This window comes from Macaca fascicularis, chromosome 4 (assembly GCF_037993035.2).
Source record: "Macaca fascicularis isolate 582-1 chromosome 4, T2T-MFA8v1.1".
Taxonomy (NCBI): Eukaryota; Metazoa; Chordata; class Mammalia; order Primates; family Cercopithecidae; genus Macaca; species Macaca fascicularis.
The window spans coordinates 137,542,482-137,560,139 of NC_088378.1; the positions used below are offsets into that span (position 1 = coordinate 137,542,482).

The window sequence follows — 17,658 nt, forward strand, 5'->3', positions numbered from 1 at the left end:
TCTCCTTCCAGTCTGAGAACCCAAGTAGCTGGGATTACAGGTGCCCACCACCACGCCTGGCTAATTTTTGTAGTTTTAGTGAGATGAGGTATCACCATGTTGGCCAGGCTGGTCTTGAACTCCTGACCTCAGGTGATCCACCCGCCTTGGCCTCCCAAAGTGCTGGGAGTACAGGTGTGAGCTACCGCGCCTGGCCCCTACTATTTTTGTCTGATGCCAGGTAGTGTGGTGTGTATGTAATCCCAACTACTCGAGAGGCTGAGGCAGAAGGATTCCTTGAGACTGGGAATTCAAGTCCAGCTTGGGCAACACAGCAAGATCCCCACTTCTAAATCTGTATATGTGTGTGTATGTGTGTGTGTGTGTGTGGTGTGTATATATATGTGTGTATGTGTGTGTATATATATGTATATAAATATGTATATTTGATGGTTTCCTGATAATTAGATTCAGGTTAAAACATTTCCAGCAAGAATGCTGCCTAGGTGGTATCGTGTACTTTCTGTAGCACATCTTGGGACAGACAATGTCAGTGGTGACCCTGAGCTGGATCACCTGCTTAAGGTGGAGCCCACCAGATTATCCATGGTAAAGGTGACTTCTCCTTTTCCAGGTTTTTACTAAGATAGAATTCAGAGTCCACGATTCCAGGTCAACTTCTCTGAGTACTTCATGGGCCCTTTCAATATGTAGACTCAAGTTATTTTTTCTAGAAAGTTTCCCCTTTTTGTTGGGGGAGGGGTTATGCTTTTGTTTGATATTTTTTCTGTTGTTTTTCTGTTTTCTGTTAGTTTTTCTTCAGGCACTCCAATTATGTGTATGTTGGATTATCTTTGCGTATCTTCTTTAGCCATGTCTTTCTCTTTCTCTCTGACACTTAAAAAAATCTCTTTTTTTTTTCCTTTGAGATATGTCTCCCTCTGTCGTCCAGGCTAGAGTGCAGTGGCTCAATCTTAGCTCACCACAGCCTCAACCTCCTGGGCTAAAGTGATCCTCCCACCTTAGCCTCCTGAGGAGCTGGGACTACAGACGTGCACCACCATGCCTGGCTAATTTTTAATTTTTTTGTAGAGATGAGGTTTCACTTTGTTGCCTAGGCTGGTCTTGAACTCCTGGATGCAAGCAACTCTTCTGTCTCAGCCTCCCAAAGTGCTGAGATTACAGGTATGCACCACTGTGCCTGGCCTAAAAGACTCTTTTTATTGATTTTGTCTCTGTTCTCTTGGTTCTTTTCATTTCTTTCATGAATCTCTTATTATATTTTCCATTAAATTTAATTTCCCGTTAGAGTATCTTTCAATTTATTCATTTAAATTTTTATTTTATTTTATTTTATATTTTTATTTTTTTGAGATGGAGTCACCCAGGCTGGAGTGCAGTTGTGTGATCTCGGCTCACTGCAAACTCCACCTCCTGGGCTCAAGTGATTCTCCTGCCTCAGCTTCACAAGTAGCTGGGATTACAAGCGGGCACCACCACATCTGGCTAATTTTTGTATTTTTAGTAGAGACAGATACCTGTCTCTACTGTTTCACCATGTTGGCCAGGCTGGTCTTGAACTCCTGATATCAGGTGATCTGCCCACCTTTGCCTCCCAAAGTGCTGGAATTACAGGTGTGAGCCACTGTGCCTGGCCATATTTTTAAGTTTTATTTTTATGGGTGAGTACCTTGCAATTTAATTTTCATTTCTGAAATGATTTTAACTTTTCTTTCTTTTTTTTGAGACAGGGTCTCACTACATTGCCCTGACTGGAGTTCAGTGGCGCAGTCTCAGCTCACTGTGACCTCTGTCTCCCAGGCCCAAGAGATCCTTCCATCTCAGTCTCCCATGTAGCTGGGACTATAGGCGTGTGCCACCACACCTAGCTAATTTTGTATTTCTTACTGTGTTGCCTAGATCTGTCACTTTTTCTTGAATTTCTTTCCTAATTTCTGTTAACTTTCATTTCCTGCTTTTCTCCTTTTTTGGTCTATTTCTGTTTGGTGTTTTAAAATTTTTTATTTAAAGGGTTTTCATACTGCAAAGGCTTATGTAAGAATACTTAGTTTGGGTTGGAGTATTGTGTTACAGTTTTCTACTTGGTATTTTTCTGGAGGAGAATTTTGATCAGCTAAAACGTTTTGATTCTCACTTTCTATTTTTTTCTTATAGTAGATTTGTATGAATGTTTGCTTTTTTCAGTTCATGTTGAAGTATCTGCTATTTCCCTTGACCAGCAATACAGGCACTTGCAGACAGAAGCAGGGGATTTGGGTGACTTACTTAGTTCAAGGGCACCCTCTTAGTTCAAGGGCACCCTCTTCTAAAGAAGTTTTCCCCCCTAGGCTCTGTTGCCCAGGCTGGTGTGCAGTGGCACCATCTCAGCTCATTGCAGCCTCAACCCCCTGGGCTCAAGCGATCCTCCTGCCTCAGGCCTCCCCCATCTTCCCCCAGCAGCTAGGACTACAGATGCATACCCCCACACCCAGCTAATTTTTGTATTTTTTGTAGTGATGAGGTTTTACCATGTTGTCTAGGCTGGTCTCGAACTCCTGAACTCAAGTGATCCACCTGCCTCAGCCCCACAAAGTGCTGGGATTACAGGTGTGAGCCCAGCTTCTAAAGAAGTTTTTCAAAAAATCAATGATACTTTTGTTGTGGGGAGGGGGTGATATGTCTTTTGATTTTGTGATTGTTATTGCTTTTGTAAAACCTTTAACTTCCACAGCTTACTCCCTTCTCTGCGTTCACCACCAAGCTTTCAAGGGACGCCTTCCCCTTTCGGGTCGCCCCCTCTCCCCTCCACTTCCTCAGCCCTTTCAAGACCGCCACTCTGGTCCTGCACATTCTCAGTTCCCCCAGAAGTCGGTGTTCTGATCCACCGGGCATCAGCCCTTTCTCAGCATTGCCCCAGTCAGGGCAGGCCTTGCTTTCTCTGGGGTCATTGTTTGTGTCTACACTCAGGCCTTGGCTGCCCTCTCCTCTTTTGTCTCCACCTGACTGTGTACTCTGTGGGCTCCAGACCTTGTTCTGTCATTTTCAGATGTTTATTTCTCTATTTGGTTGTGGATGGAGTTTACAGTGCTCCATCCACAGATGATGCTGAGGGCAGGGGGTAGGAATGACTTTCTTTGATCTCCCTGTTGTTCTGCATGGCTTTGGGGGGATATGCGGAGAGGCTGGGTTACAGGGGCTGCCATTATCCTAAGGCAGCCTGGAAGGTAGCTCACGTCCTCTCAGTGAACAGGCAGTGACCATCAGCAAGTTACACATGTGTTGTCAAGTCCATTCCTGTTATTCTCTTTTACAGTTTTTACATTTATTGCCTAAATTGGCCAGAGACATCCTGTTGTGTGCTGCTGAAGAAACCTAGCTGTAGCAGCGTGTTTCCTGCCACCTGGGTGAGGCTGGATTGCAGGGTGAGGCGGAGGTGAGCTAGACGGAGAGGTGGAGATGCTTGGAGCTCCTGTTTCAAGCCATCTCGAATGCAGGGGCATTTTTGGGAACTGGACAGCTTTGGAATTCCTTTATTTATTTATTTACAGACATGGTCTCACTCTGTCACCCAGGGTGGAGGGCAGTGATGCAATCTCAGCTCACTGCAGCCTACGTCCTGTGTTCCAGTGATCCTCCCACCTCAGCCTCCTGAGTAGCTGTGACCACAAACACATGCCACCATACCTGACTAATTTTTTTTTATTGTTTATTTTTTTTGTAGAGACAGGGTCTTCTTATGTTTCCCAGGGTGGTCTCAAACTTCTGGGCTCAAGCGATCCTCCTGCCTTGGCCTCCTAAAGTGTTGGGATTACAGGCATGAGCCACTGCACCCCACTCCATGTATTTATTGAAACAAAACACACTTTCAGCATGAACACACCCATGTCATCAGCACCCAGGTGAAGGACAGAACATAAGAAGCCCCCAGGGGCCCCTGCATGTCCCTTTTGGTCTCTGCCCACTTCAAAGGTAACCAATATTCTGACTTCTCTCACTATAGGCCAGTTTTTATACTTTGTAGAAATGGAATCACATGGAGTTTGTGTATGTATGCTTGAGTCTGGCTTCTTTTGCTCAATATTACCTCTGAGTTCCACGCATGTGGTTGTGTAGATGCAGGATATGTTTTGGAGTTGGAAGTGACCGGACTTGGAGATTCATCCAGTGCCCTTGGACAAACCACTTCACATCTCCCACTCAATCCCTTTGTCTGTCAAATGGGGCAGATGGTGACAATACACAGCTGTTAGTGCTGCAGTTTTCACATCCTGCTCTGTTAATGGGCCTGGAATAGGGCAGAGGTCCCAGGGCCCTCTCCCTCCCTTTGCCTGAGAGGGTGGGGCCTGGGAGCACTTGAGCTGGAGTTGGCTCCAGTGTGTGAAACTTACACACACCTCTCCCTACCCACACAGTCCTTGACATTTGCACTTTTAAATTTTAAAATAGCTCTTTTGTCTTCCTTCCTTCCTTCCTTCCTTCCTTCCTTCCTTCCTTCTTTCCTTCCTTCCTTCCTTCCTTCCTTCCTTCCTTCCTTCCTTCCTTCCTTCTTTCCTTCCTTCCTTCCCTCCTTCCTTCCTTCCCTCCTACCTTCCTTCCTTCCTTCTTTCCTTCTTTCTTTCTTTTCCTTTCTTTCTTTCAGATGGAGTCTTGCTCTGTCGCCCAGGCTGGAGTGCAATGGCGCTGTCTCGGCTCTGCAACCTCCGTCTCCTGGATTTTAAGTGATTCTCCTGCCTCAGCCTCTTGAGAAGCTGGGACTACTCGCCTGGTTAATTTTTGTATTTTTAGTACAGACGGGGGTTTCGCCAAGTTGGCCAGGCTGGTCTCAAACTCCTGACCTCAGATGATCTACCCACCTCAGCCTCCCAAAGTGTTGGGATTACAGGCATGAGCCACTGCACACGGCCTAAAATATCTCTTTTCATGGAGTGCCTGCCTGCCCTGGCTCTCCACTCTGTCCCTCTGTCCTCAGCGCTTGGGCCCCTGGGAGGACATGGCTGTATAATTAGTAAAAATATTAAAATATCGCACAAGTAATGATGCATGTTAGTGACAATCTCTCTCAGCATATGGAGCTTTAGTTTGCCTGGACAGACATGGCACAGGGTTGGGCATAGGGGGTTGAAGCCCAATTCCCGGCTAAGCTCTCTGAGCTTCTGAAGATAGAGACCTCGCTATGTACCTCTGGGGTTGTGGTGAGGATGAAAGGGGCTACCCCATGCCAGAGCCTGCCGACGCTGTGCCTATAATGCCTGGCAGCGCCTGTAATGCCTGGCAGCGCCTGTAATGCCTGGCATGGAGGTCTCAGGCGTAGCTGCACCTGGCATCATCTGGGATAGCTGGAGCCTAGGTCCTCCGGCACACAGTCTGGTTTAGGCCGGCGCGGCAGCTCCTTCCCGTAATCCCAGCGCTTTGCTGGAGGATCGCTTGAGCCCAGGAATTCAAGACCAGCCTGGGCAACATGGCGAGACCCTGTCTGTCCCAAAACAAACAAACAAACAAACAAAAAACAGATTTTAATTGGTTTGGAATGCGGCCTGGACACAGGGAAATTTTAAAGCTCTCCAGGTAACTCCAGTGTGCATCGAGGTTGCGAACCGCCGGCCTGGCACACAGAGGGAGCTCAGGGGATGCTGAGAGTGGGAGGATGCCGGCTTGGGAACCTGGAGTTGCAGCTTCCTGCGGCTGGCGCGCCCCTCCTTGCTCCCCTCCATGCCTCTGCATCGCACCCCACCCCTGTACCCCACCTTCCTCCCACCAAGGAAACCTCACCTGCCGCCTCCCACCCAGGTCCTTTGGATTTTGCCGGTGTGTGTGGGTGCGCATAAGAGGCCCCTCCCTGCCAGGAGAGCAGGTGAGCTTGGCCGCGCACGAATCCGAGGGGGTGGCCGCCCAGCTGGGAAACAGCCCTGAAATAGACCCCCGCCGCCCCCGCTGCCTCCTTCCGGAATCTGCTCAGGTGAAAAACAAGCCTCTCAATCCGGGCGTGTCCCCCGGCGTGGGACGGGGAGGCGCCCAGCATTGCGGGAGGCGTAGACTGGGCCTGGGTCCCTCTCGGACCCGCCCCAGGCCCGGCCGCTGGGTGCAGTGAGGGCGTTCGGCCACCGGGCGGCGGTGCTGGCCCGCGATGGGGAGCCCGGCTCGTGGGGCGCGGGGCCCGCGCTCGGGTGCGCTGGAATCGAGGCTCCTCACGTTCTTCACAGCGATCTCGCCGCGTTTCTGGGGTGGCTGAACTGGCCCTCCATTCTAAGGAGGCCGGCGCAGGGTGCCTGCTTGGGGCAGTGGCACCCCCTTCTGCAGGCACAGAGAGCCGGGCCGGGGTGCCAACTCCCCCCCACGTGTGTCCTCCCTGCCCTGCTGCTGCTTTTTATCCCACATTTCCCACGAGCTTCCTGAGGTCTAAGAGTGTGTGTGTGTGTGTGTGTGTGTGGTCAGGACCATCCGTCCATCTAACCTCCCATCTGTCTGTCCATGCAACCACCCACCCATTTCACATTTGTTGCCCAAGGACTGTAAACCAGCTGGACCAAAGAAATGGGGTGGGAAGGGGCACATTCTTCCCGGTCTGGGAAGGCAGACCAGCGAGCGGGATGCCTCGGAATTCTGGACTAGGGGTGCTGCTTAACCTGGGCCTTGAAGGTTGGGGAGGGGGTTTTTGGGTGCAGAAGAGAAGGTAATTTGGCCACAGAGGTGAGAAGGAGAGTTGAGGGCCCAGGGGCTGGGCTGGGCTGGGGTGGGGGAGCAGGACCGCGCTGAGGGGAGGTATGTGCGGGGAGCCGCGCTCACCATCTCACAGGGCCATCGCAGCAGCCTGAGCTGTGGGCTTTATCTTCCTCTCCTTATCAATGAGGAAACCTGGGCTGGAGAGGTCAAGTGCCCATGCAGTGGTGAACGTCACAGCCCAGGCTGAATGTGGCTGAATGTGGCTATGGAAAGAGCCTAGCTTTTAACATAGAGCGTGACACCTGGGGGAGTGTTGTGCCAGGGTCAGCCCGCACCCACTGACAGTCCCAAACACTCCATGTGGTCCTGGACCTGGCACTGGCCTCCCAGGAATACAGGGGGTCTTTCCTGGCTTCTACTTTTTTTTTTTTTTGGTGACATAGTCTTACTCTGTTATTGGGCTGGAATGCAGTAGAGTGATCTCGGCTCACTGCAACCTCTGTCTCCTAGGTTCAAGTGATTCTCATGCCTCAGCCTCCCCAGTAGCTGGGATTACAGGCATGTGCCACCACGCCTGGCTAATTTTTGTATTTTCAGTAGAAACGGGGTTTCACCATGTTGGCCAGGCTGGTCTTGAACTCCTGACCTCAGGTGATCCTCCTACCTCAGCCTCCCAAAATGCTGGCATTACAGGTGTGAGCCACCGCACCCAGTCCCGGCTTCTGCTTTTGTGCCCCCAAGGTTCCTGCGGTTCTGTTCTCCCTGCTCATTCCTGCTCACAGGAGAGCATCTATCATCAGCCATGACCTCTGCAGTGTTTGGGAAAAACACTTTGCCCCTGGGAAGGCGATTCAGTTTTGTCAGCAGGTAGGGAGCACTTGGTGGGGGCAAGCCAAGGCAGTCTTGGGGTCCCCAGCAGTCCTGAGACAGAGCTGAGGATGGAGATGCCCGGAGTGTGGGGGATGGAGACTTGAAGCTGGGCTGGCCAGAATCTGGGGCAGGGACTGAGGGCAGAGACTGGGCATGAAATCTCTGTGCAGCCCTGGCCTCTCTGGGCCCTGCGTTCGTGTCTGTACCCTGAAGGGGTGATGCAGATCCCAGATATAGGGAGGGCTGAGGAGAGGCCCAGGGGTGGGGATATAGGATTGAGCTGGGTGTGTGCGTTGGGGAGCCCTGGGTTTTCTGCCCAGGTCCCTTCTTGTCCAGGGTAGAGTCCGTGTGTCTCAGTGGGTGAGGAGGTCTCCAGGGTCGCACCACAGAGGCTAACCCCTGGACCGTCCCTCCTCCGTGCCTCTCAGCTTCCCCATTTGTGGAGTGGAATCATTGCGCTGGCCAGTCCATCACAGGGCTGTTGTGGAGACTCTGATGAGCACCTGGCATGCAGCAAAGGGCTCCAGTGTGCCACCTACTCCACCCCCAGCGTGGGGCTCTGCAGGCCCCAGCCCTCCTGAGATGCCCCACCTTCCCATCCCCAGCCACCTTCCCACCTTGCTCCTGCCTGTCCCCCTTGTCTTCCATTGTGGGGGCCTCGTACCCCACTCCAGCTGGTTAGAATTCTATTAATATTTCAGTTTGATGAATTAAAGATTCTTTTCTACCCTCATTCTGATGTCCCAGGAGGGAATTAAAAGTGCATCGGATCCAATCAAACGCCATTAAAATGCAGCCCACGAGGGTAGGAGCTGGCGTGTGGGCTTTTCTTCCCCAGCACTGCTTTGTCCTCTTCGGGGGGTCTGGGTGATGGGTCGGTCGTTGGGAGGTGGGTACAGGAAGAGAGAGGAAAAGCTGAAGAGGAGGAGGAGGACAAGGAGTGTTTGCATAAATGCTGCTGCCTCCTTCAAGGGGAGCAGAATCCCCTCCACCCCTGTAGCTCATGTTTCCCCAGGAATCAGGAGGAGGGAGTTGGGGGCAGTGCAGCTGTGACCTCAGCCCCAGGGCCAGACCACAATACCCCTTCTCCTCTGCCTTGATGAGACTTTTTCCAGGGCAGTGCAGCCTGCCTGGCATCCGTGCTGGAGATACCTCAGCAGCCGGCCTTGGAGGCGGCCTGAGCAGGATGCAGGCTCCTCCAGGCTCTGCCGGTGGGAGGTCCCGGGGCCTGTGTCCAGCTCCCTGTCTTGTCAGCTGTCTGGGTCCTGCGTGGGGAGGAGCAAACATTGTCCATGGAGTTTCCGAAGTAGAACCAAGGCTGGAGTGTGGTGGGGGGGACATTGACAGAGGGGCCCACCTGGGATTCCCAACTGCCAATCAATTAACAAGCCTGTGTGGTCTTGGCCCCATGTCAAGGGCCTGGAGCTTGCTTGGAAGACAGGAGCATCAGACACAACCTGAGTCCCCAATCGTGGGGTCCCTGGCCCTTGAAAAGCATTTCTCACTCCATTCTTTCATCCCCCAACTGCCCCCAGAGTGGCCTGCCACAATGGGACTCACATTTGGCAGTGGATGATGCTAAGGCTCAAAGTAGCAGAGTGGCACGGAACGCTCACTTGTGAAGACCCTGAGTGCTGTGGGCAGTGTCCACACTGGTCTGTCCATGGAGTGTGTGCAACAAGATCCTGGAAGAGTGCGGTGGAGAGCTCGGTAAAAGGATTGGAGGGTCTGAGGAAGATGGGCAGGGTGGGGGTGGGCGGGCAGCACTCCAGATTGAGGGGCAGTGAAGCAAGGACACTCTCCTCCCAGGGCACCGCCTCCTGCAGGTCTCCTCCCAGGGCCAGCTGGACTGTGCCCCCCCCCCCCCCGCGCCTGTCACCTGGCTGCTCCCCCGGCGCCTGCCCGGAGTCCTGCCATTCAGCCGAAGGAGCAGGCGGCCGTGAGGTCTTGGGCGGGAGGGGCTTTTAAATGTTAATTGTATTTTGACATCCCGGCTTGTGACATCCATCCTAATGACATTTGGCTCGCGGCTGACAGCCCCCGGACATGTGGAGAGAGAGATGATAAGTTGTTTTAAATTGCAGCCAGGCAAAGAGGCTGGAAAATCGTGAGTCTTAAGAAAAAAGAGACAGGAAGAGGACGGAGAGAGAGGAGGAGAAAGTCTTTCTAGGTGGGTCATTCATTCATTCATTTAACAATTTGTTGGACAATAAATTCTTACTGTAAACTCGGCACAGTGTCTGTCTGCCCAGTGGAAGGCCAGGTGCTCAGTCTGGCCGTGCACCCCACTCCCCCTTATCTAGGTCTCTCGGCTCTTCTGAATCCTACTTGTCTTTTAGGGTCTAATTCAAGGGGAGGCCTCCTTTGGCCTCCCAGCCTCAGCCATCCCTATCTTCCTGGCCACTCTTATGCTTAGCCCATGGCAGGGTGCGGGAGGGGCACAGTCAGGACCTGTGCCTAGGTCCTCTGCCTCAGACCACCAGGACCTGTGGTTTAGAGGTGACCCATTGAGCACCCGGGCTGCCACTTGCCACCCCGCTCTGGGAATAAGACCCAGTCCTAAATCCCACCATCCCTCCCTTCTTTTTAAATAAAGTGCTTCCTCCTCTCTGCCGGTGGCAGGAGGAATTTCACTCTGGCTTCTCTCAACTTCTGCCCTGTGGCTGCTGGAAAGGAAGAGGCAGTTTTCCTGCTTCTTCTGCTGTTCCTTTCTCATATCCCCTCCCTCTTCAGCCCTACAGGTGGGGAAACTGAGGCTGGGGAAGGAAAGAGGAAGCATCATCTCTCAGGTCAGGGAACTCCGGAGCAGACAATTGGCAAGGCTCAAGCTGACCTTGGACCACTCGTCTCCTTCACCCACTCCACTCACAGCCCTTCTCCTGCCCGCCCCCTAGCCACTTGGTGGGCATCCCCTCCTTCCCAGCTGCCTTGACCTCCATGCAAGTGGGAAGAGACAGAGACCCCAGCCTAGCCTCTAACTCTGTCCTGCACCCACACTCTTGCGGGGTGCTCCTGCAGCATGTGTGAAGGCCTCTCTAGCACGCTGGTGCCGAATGTACTCTATCATAAATCCTCACCTACCTGTTCCCACTTAGTCCTGGGTGAATGCATTTAGCAGAGCTGTGTTCAGATCCAGCTCTCTCTGCTCTCAGCCTGCTTGGCCCCAGCCAGTCTCTCTCCTCCTTCAGCCTGCCTGGGCAGGTGGAGGTACAGGTACAAATGTGCTGTGTACCCTGGAAAGCCCTTAGTCCAAATGGGATGATTACAGGTGCAAGGCCCTTATCAGAGACCCCTGGGGCCAGGTCTTTTTGGAATTTAGAAATATATTATGGTGCAAATGCCATACAGTATGCAATACCCCCAGGAGGCCTGGGGCAGTATCCTCAGAGCAAATTCAGGCTGGCCTTCCTGCAGTGCAACAGACAGTATTCCTCCACCAAGGCTCGAGGCAGCAGCAGGGAATAGCTTTGATGTCAAGTTTTGTTGCCAGTTGAGTTGCCAAAAACTTATGAACAAACTTGTGGCTTTCAGAGCATTTCAGATTTTGGAATCGTGGAAAGGGGACTTTAGCCTTAGTCAAGTTATTACTCCAAGCCAAAAGCTGGAGAAACTCCCAGAGAGGTGGGAAGATTCCTGGAGGCTGGATTCATACTGGCCTGAGGGAAGAGCAGATTCCCAGGGCTCTGTCCCAGAGCCATCAAAGGTGTCACTCATATCTGTCCCAGCCTGTCCTGAGCAGGCTGTGGGAATTTCTTTTTTCTTTTCTTTCTTTCTTTCTTTTTTTTTTTTTTTGAGATGGAGTTTCACTCTTGTCCAGGCTAGAGTGCGATGGTAATATCTTGACTCTCCACAACCTCCGCCTCCCGGATTCAAGTGATTCTCCTGCCTCAGCCTCACGAGTAGCTGGGATTACAGGCACGTGCCACCAAGTCCGGCTCATTTTGTATTTTTAGTAGAGATGGGGTTTCTCCATGTTGGTCAGGCTGGTCGCGAACTCCCAACCTCAGGTGATCCTCCCGCCTTGGCCTCCCAAAGTGCTGGGATTTGCAGGCGTGAGCCACGGCACCTGGCCAGGCTGCGGGAATTTCTAAGTGCTCTTGAGGTGAAGGAGCGGGACTGAGGTGACCTCTAGAGGCAGAACAGGGACAACTTACCCAGGATTCTTAACCCAGGGCCCCAGGCCCTTGACCTCAGCCCATGGCTCCTCCTCAGTGCCTGCAGGGTGACTTACGACTCCCTGGAGAGCCTGGGGCCATTGCACTCCCTGTGCAGTCAGCTCTTCATCCTGAAAATGTCCTGCCAGGGGACAGTTATTGTTTAAACAAACCCCCCCCATCACAGACATTTTCATCTAATGGCCTGGTTTAGGGGAAACCAAAATTGAAACCCATCAGACATGGAGGCTGAGGTGATGGCTGGGCCAGCTCAACACAGAAGCATTTATCAGGTGTCCTGGGTCTGCTCGGTTCTCTCAGGGAACCTGCACCTCCAGGCTCGCTTTAATTTATTTCAACAAATCCTAAAGGTCAGGATTTTCAATGACAATTGCCCTCCTCTATTAGGAGTCTTTCAAAAGGTTGGGGTGAGTTGTTTTCCCTCACCAGGGAGGACAGAAAAAGAGCAGGAAGAAAGAATCTGACGCAGCAGGAATGAGTTAGGTCAGACCTCAGGAAGAACTTCCAGGTCACACAGGTATGAAACACAGGCTCAGGACTCTGTATTATTATTTTCTGTAGGACTCCCTGCCTCTCTCTCCTCCCTTCAGCCTTCCCCCTCCCCTGCAGAGACGATGTTGCCATTTCCAGGTATGAGGACTGGTGCAGGAACGGGTGGGTCAGCATCACCCCCTGCTTACTCCACCAGTAGCAGGCTAGCTTCCTTTAAAGGTTCAAGAGTGAGACCCAGTTCTGAATCCCACCATCCTTAGGGAGACCTTGGCCCAGCCCCTGGTCTCACTGATGGGAAAACCAACGCTCAGAGAGGCTGGGGGGCTCCCCCACATCACATGGTTCTTAGTGCAGAAGTCTGGGCTTCCTGCTTTCCTGCCTTGTGTCCTCTTCCCCTCACCCCAACTCTTCACAGTCAGAGCACGACTCATAGGGGAGGCAGGCTTGCTGGAGACAGTGTTTAGGAATCAGGCCTTGGAGCAGCTGGTTCAGGCCAGGTCCCTTGAAGTGTGACTCCTTGAGGTCATTTCTGATTGCTTTTCTCCCACAGCTGGGGTCCCCCAGCTCCCCCAGGGCAGGGGATGCCACCGGAAGTTCTTTGAGGTGTGTGTGTTTGTCTCTGTGTGTGTGTTAGTCTATGTGTCTCTGTGTGTGTGTCTCTGTGTGTGTGAGTCTGTGTTTGGGTCTCTGAGTCTGTCTCCATGGCAAGTCAAGTCAGCCACGACCCAGCAAAGAGAACAAGAGTGAGAAGAGGGTGCCCCAGCTGGACAAGTGGGGGCCCACAGGTGAGGGCCACTGACGGAGCGCTTGGCCACTGTGATGGTCTGGAGGCCTGGGGTGGTCAGGATGTTGCCCGGAAGAGCTAGGCCTCAGGCTGGGAACCTGCGAACTGGACGAGTCCACAAACTCAGCCATCTGCCAGCCAACAGTGTTTCTTTTTTTAACCCCTGAAAAATATAGCCTGCCCAGCCTTCTGCGACACAGCTGGTGGCGGGCGGGGGGTGGGGTAATTATGGCCAGAGTGAAAGCAACACTGAGGGGCAGGGGGTGGGGAGAGTGGCTGGGTTTGTTTTATCTCTCAATAAACCATGGCTCATGTTATTGTCACTGTAATTAGTCCATTCATTCATTCATTCATTCATTCATTCATTCATTCAACAAAAGTATATTGAGGATTCTGTTAAAAATTTCAGTGGCTCCCACTTACGGGTGCCTAAATACAGGACTAGGTGCTGCGCGTACATTATTTCATTCTGTTTTCATGAACACCTTGTAAGCAGGGCCCCAGGCACTAGTCCATATGGTACCTCTGAGAGGATCAGAAAAAGGAACCCCATCTTTTGGGCAGATACAGCCACAAGACAGGATGTGTCACTTGTCAAGACCAAGGCAGGCTGAATTTGAGCTGCCCTGAGGCCTCTCAACTGGGTGGCCTCTTGGCAGTGAACGATGCACACCCCATACCTGTAGTTCTGCTTTGAGATTAGTGTCATAATCCTTGTTCTACAGATAGGAAACTGAGGGCCTTGGGTAATGTGACCCACACACACACGTGACACAGATTTGAACCCAGGCAGGCTGTTCCCAAGGACACGGCCTCTCCAGGAATAACTTGAGTTCCCTGCAAGCCCAGAGCAGTGCACACTTGGCTGGGCAGAGCTGCTGGGCAGCAGGAACTTTCACGGCCTTTGCTTATATCTCTACAAAATGTGTGGTGCTGGGGTCCGAATGACCATGGGGTGCACTCCTCAAGGGCAGAATTGCGTTCAGTCACGTGTGTACACCTAGAGCTGGGAATGGAGCAGGACCTCAGTCAGTGTTGTTTTCATTAAAAAAAAAAAAAAAAGCATGAATGAATGGACAATCTGGGTGCTTCCCTCAGAGACTTCAGACTGATTGGGTAAATGAGACATGTATTTGGGCCATTACATGTGACATCAAAGAGAGTGCAAGCTTTGCCAACATTTATTCACCCACCAAACAATCCTTGAGCTTACGCTACCGTTCAGGCATGGTGCCAGGCTCCATGGCCAAACGATGCTGAACGAGACGTGGTTTTGGCCTAGCATAGTCTGGAGCTCTGGAGGAGGTGGAGCCTGAGCAGGTCTTCAGGAAGGGGCAGGAGCATTGAAAAGGGGCAAGGAGGGAGAAAGGGCAGTCCCGTTGCAGGCGGTGGGGGTGGGGGTCTGTCCCTGTTATTCACAGACCCTCCCAGACATTCCTCTCACCTAATTTCCCCTGTAGAAATTAGGGTTGAGCTGTGAGGGTGGCAGAGTCCTGCCAGGCCTGAGCATCGTCAAGCACAAGGTAGCACTTGGCAGATCAGCTGGGGGTTGAAGTACTGATGGGGAGGGAGGCCTCTGGCCAGCCTCTCCAGTTCTGCCGCCTTCTTCCCCCAGCTCCCTGGCACAGTGTTGTGCGCCCTCCCCAGGACAAGGACAGTCACACATCATGGCTCTAATTGAAGCCACTTCTGCAGTCTGGGGCGAGATGCTCTTGCAATCCTAAGAGGGCTGCAGTGGCTCCCTCACTTCCCCTGCTGCCTGCCTCTAACCAACTGAGTTTTCAAGCCCCCTCCAGGAAGGAGGCGAGTTGGCTCTGTGGTTGGTTAAGGGATTCTTCCCAAGTCTCACCGCAGCCTGCCAACCAGGAGGCCACCTGTTACACTTTTGCCAACCAGTGCTGGAGGGAGACCAGCGGGTGGGGTGTTTCCCTAGCCTGGTGGGGTTCTTAGGTGGTAAGGGGGCTCTGTGGAAAGTGTCCCTCGGACAGGCTGTGAGATCTGGGGCAAATGGAATCACCTCACTGGGCCTTAGTTTCTCCCCTTGTTATACACTTGCACCAGGAGCAGTGGGGTGTGCAAATGAACATGCCACATGGGGGCATACGACACGTGCGCGCGGATGTGTGAGGTTCCAGTGACGCACCAGGGTGGGAGTAGCGCGCCCCTCTGCGTCCCTGTGCTTTGCTGTACTTTTCTGGGTGTGTGTTGGGGAGGCTATGTTCCTGACCCTCCCCCTCTGGGGTGAGAAAGGGTCCCCGCCATGTCCTCGGGGTAGGCGAGCTAGCAGGCGCACTGGGAGGAGGAAGAGGGGGGCTTCCGGAAGAGGGCGCCGGTGGGGTGTGGTGGAAGGGGAGCTGCCAGCAGGTCGGGTGTGGAGGGGTGGCGGAGCGCCGCGAGAGCCCTGGCCTTCCGGAGGTGGAGGTGTGGGGTAGGGGATGGGCTCCAGGTGCTCTCTCTTTAAAAGGCCGGCGGAAGCGCCGTGAGCCTGGCCGGCACTTTCAGCGCAAACTTGCGGGGCTGGGCTCGCGCCTCCTTGGGTGCACCAGCGGCTGTGGGCGCCGGGGCCAGCGGCTGCGGCTCCCTCGCCCCCTTGCGCTTCCCTGCGCTCCCGCCCTCTCCCGCAGCCTCCCCTCTCAGCGCCTTCCTCGCTCTCTCGTCTCTCGCTCTCTCTCTCGCTCGCTCTCCAGCGCGCTCTCTAGCTCGCTCTCATTTTTTTTCCTGCTGCTGTTGCCGCTGCCGCGGCGCCGCGAGGCGCCCGCACCTCGGCCGGCTGCGCTCGCTGGTCGCTCCCGCTCCGCTCCCTTCCCAGCCCGGAGCTCTCGGCCAGACTCACTCCCCTTGCCGCCTCTCCCTCTCCTTCCGGCTCGGACGCCGGGCTCCGCCGCAGCAGGAGCAGGGGTTGCCGCCGATCCCCCTCGCGCTTGCTTACTTGCCGGAGCAGCAGCCGAACGCCGCGCGCTTGGCGGCGGCTCCGGCCGGGCGGCCGTCAGCTCATCCCTGCTGCGTCCCGGACTCCGGGCGGCTCCGCGGCGCGCTCGGTCCGCAGCGTCAGCGCCGCCCGCCGCGGCCCGGGCTCTGGGCACCGCGAGAACCGTGCCTCCGGCTGTCGCCTGCCTGCGCCCCCGGGGCAGGCGGCACGCAGCCGACCCCTCGCCGCGGCTTAAACCTTGCTGGCGCGCGGTGAGTTGTGGCCCGAGGGGGACGGACAGAGGGGACCGTGCCCTCCGGCCTCCTGGGGCGAGGGCTGCGGCGGGGACATCGGGGCTCAGGGAGGTGGCCTCCGGCGAGCTCCCGCGCTCGGAGTGCCCCGAAGAGAGCCGGCGCCCCTGGAGCCCTAGGGGCCGGAGGGCTCGGGACCTGAACTAGAGGGTCTCCCCTTGGGGCTAAGGCAGGCTTTCCGGATGCCCCTGAGGGAGGGAATGGGGCAGAGGCTTTTTTTGCGGGCCCGGTGGAAAGTACTGTCTCTGCATACAGGGGCTTCCACAGGATAGAGGGTCGTGCCAGCTTTCAGGTGGGGGCGGCGGCATTAGCGCATCCCAGTCTGCGGAGAGGCAGGACAGGCGGGGGCGCGGGGCATTATTTGCACCTCTTCCCGGCAGTCTCCCGGTGAGAGGGCACCCAGCCTCGCGCGCCTGGGCTCCTTTCTCAGGCACCGCGTCCGGCTCCCGTGCCCGCCCCAGCGCCGCCTTCGCCACCGGCCGGAGCCCGGCAACCGCTTGCCCGTGGCCTCGGCGGGTTGTGGGGCTCTCCAGGGTCTGGGGTCTCCCCGCAGCCCCAGGACTTCAGGGCCAGGCTCTTTCCGGACACTCGGGACCGTCCCTCCCCGGGACCCTGATGAACCCGCGCGTCTACGCGGCCGCCGGGCGAGCGGACCGGCCGTGGTCTCTGTGTGTGCATGTGTGTATGCGCGTGTGTGCTGGGGGTCCCCGCTCCGGGGTCGGTCTTTCCCGGCGCTCGCAGGTGGGAGCCGTCTCCTCCCCGCGCGGGGGTGGGGCCGGGAGGTGGAGGCCCCGACTGCGAGAGGCGCCCCCGCACCAGGGCGGTCTGAGGCTGTTGTGCTGAGATGGGGCAGCAGCATCGGCGGCGGCAGGGAGTCCTGAGGCCCGAACGTACGAGCGCCCCCTGCCCCTAGGCCCCGAGTGACATCCCGCCCTCAGACTTTCATTCCCTTTTGGAGGAGGCGCCTTGCTTCTTTCTCCCCTCCCGGCCCCTGGCGCGGGAGAACACGGCCTTTCCGGACACCAACTGAGCTGCGCTTGCCTAGCTGGGTGCCCGAGGCCACGTGTCTGTCAGAGCGGTGGCTGCCCCTGTGTAAATCTGGCAGAAAGCCCGAGGTGACAAGCAGGGAGGGGAGTGTGTTTCCATCATAGTCCCTCACCTTGTCCGTTATGGGGTGAGTGGGGGCCTAGGGCAGGCGGGGAGGGCAGTGCTCCCAGGGTCTCCATAGGGAGCACCCCATCCCACACCCTACCATTCTGCAGCGCTCAGCCTCCCGCCCCGGGGCCAGCCAATGGTGGACGTGAAGAATGCCCTCATTCCCATCTCCCCACACTCCCGGGATGTGTCCTGGGCTCGCCCCACTTTCCCCTGGATCCCAATGGGATGCTGGGCCTCAGACTGTGGGTCTGCATGCTCAGCTCCTCGGAGTCCAGAAGGGCCTCAGGGCCTTCCGACCTAAGGTAGGGGGAAGCTTCCATG

At 54.9% G+C, this 17,658-nt stretch overlaps 1 protein-coding gene and 1 long non-coding RNA gene across 12 annotated transcripts in view; one reads left to right on the forward strand and one right to left on the reverse strand.

The window, feature by feature from the left end:
- Positions 1-7,886: 7,886 nt before the first annotated feature.
- Positions 7,887-9,198, reverse strand: LOC123572920 (uncharacterized). The gene is made up of 3 exons (XR_006697523.3): positions 9,070-9,198; positions 8,662-8,774; positions 7,887-8,012 (listed from the first exon to the last, which is right to left on the reverse strand). It is a non-coding gene; the product is annotated as an uncharacterized lncRNA (long non-coding RNA).
- Positions 9,199-15,143: 5,945 nt separating this feature from the next.
- GRM4 (glutamate metabotropic receptor 4) overlaps positions 15,144-17,658 on the forward strand; it is a 127,137-nt gene continuing 124,622 nt past the window's right edge. For 7 of the 11 annotated variants that reach the window (XM_015448844.3, XM_015448845.4, XM_074038358.1 and 4 more), the window contains exon 1: positions 15,448-16,140. The gene's annotated coding sequence lies outside the window, so the exon portion shown is untranslated. Of the gene's footprint in view, positions 15,232-15,447; positions 16,141-17,539; positions 17,640-17,658 lie in introns of those variants that run through there. The other 4 variants (XM_065544139.1, XM_074038353.1, XM_065544138.2 and 1 more) reach the window with 2 other exon arrangements.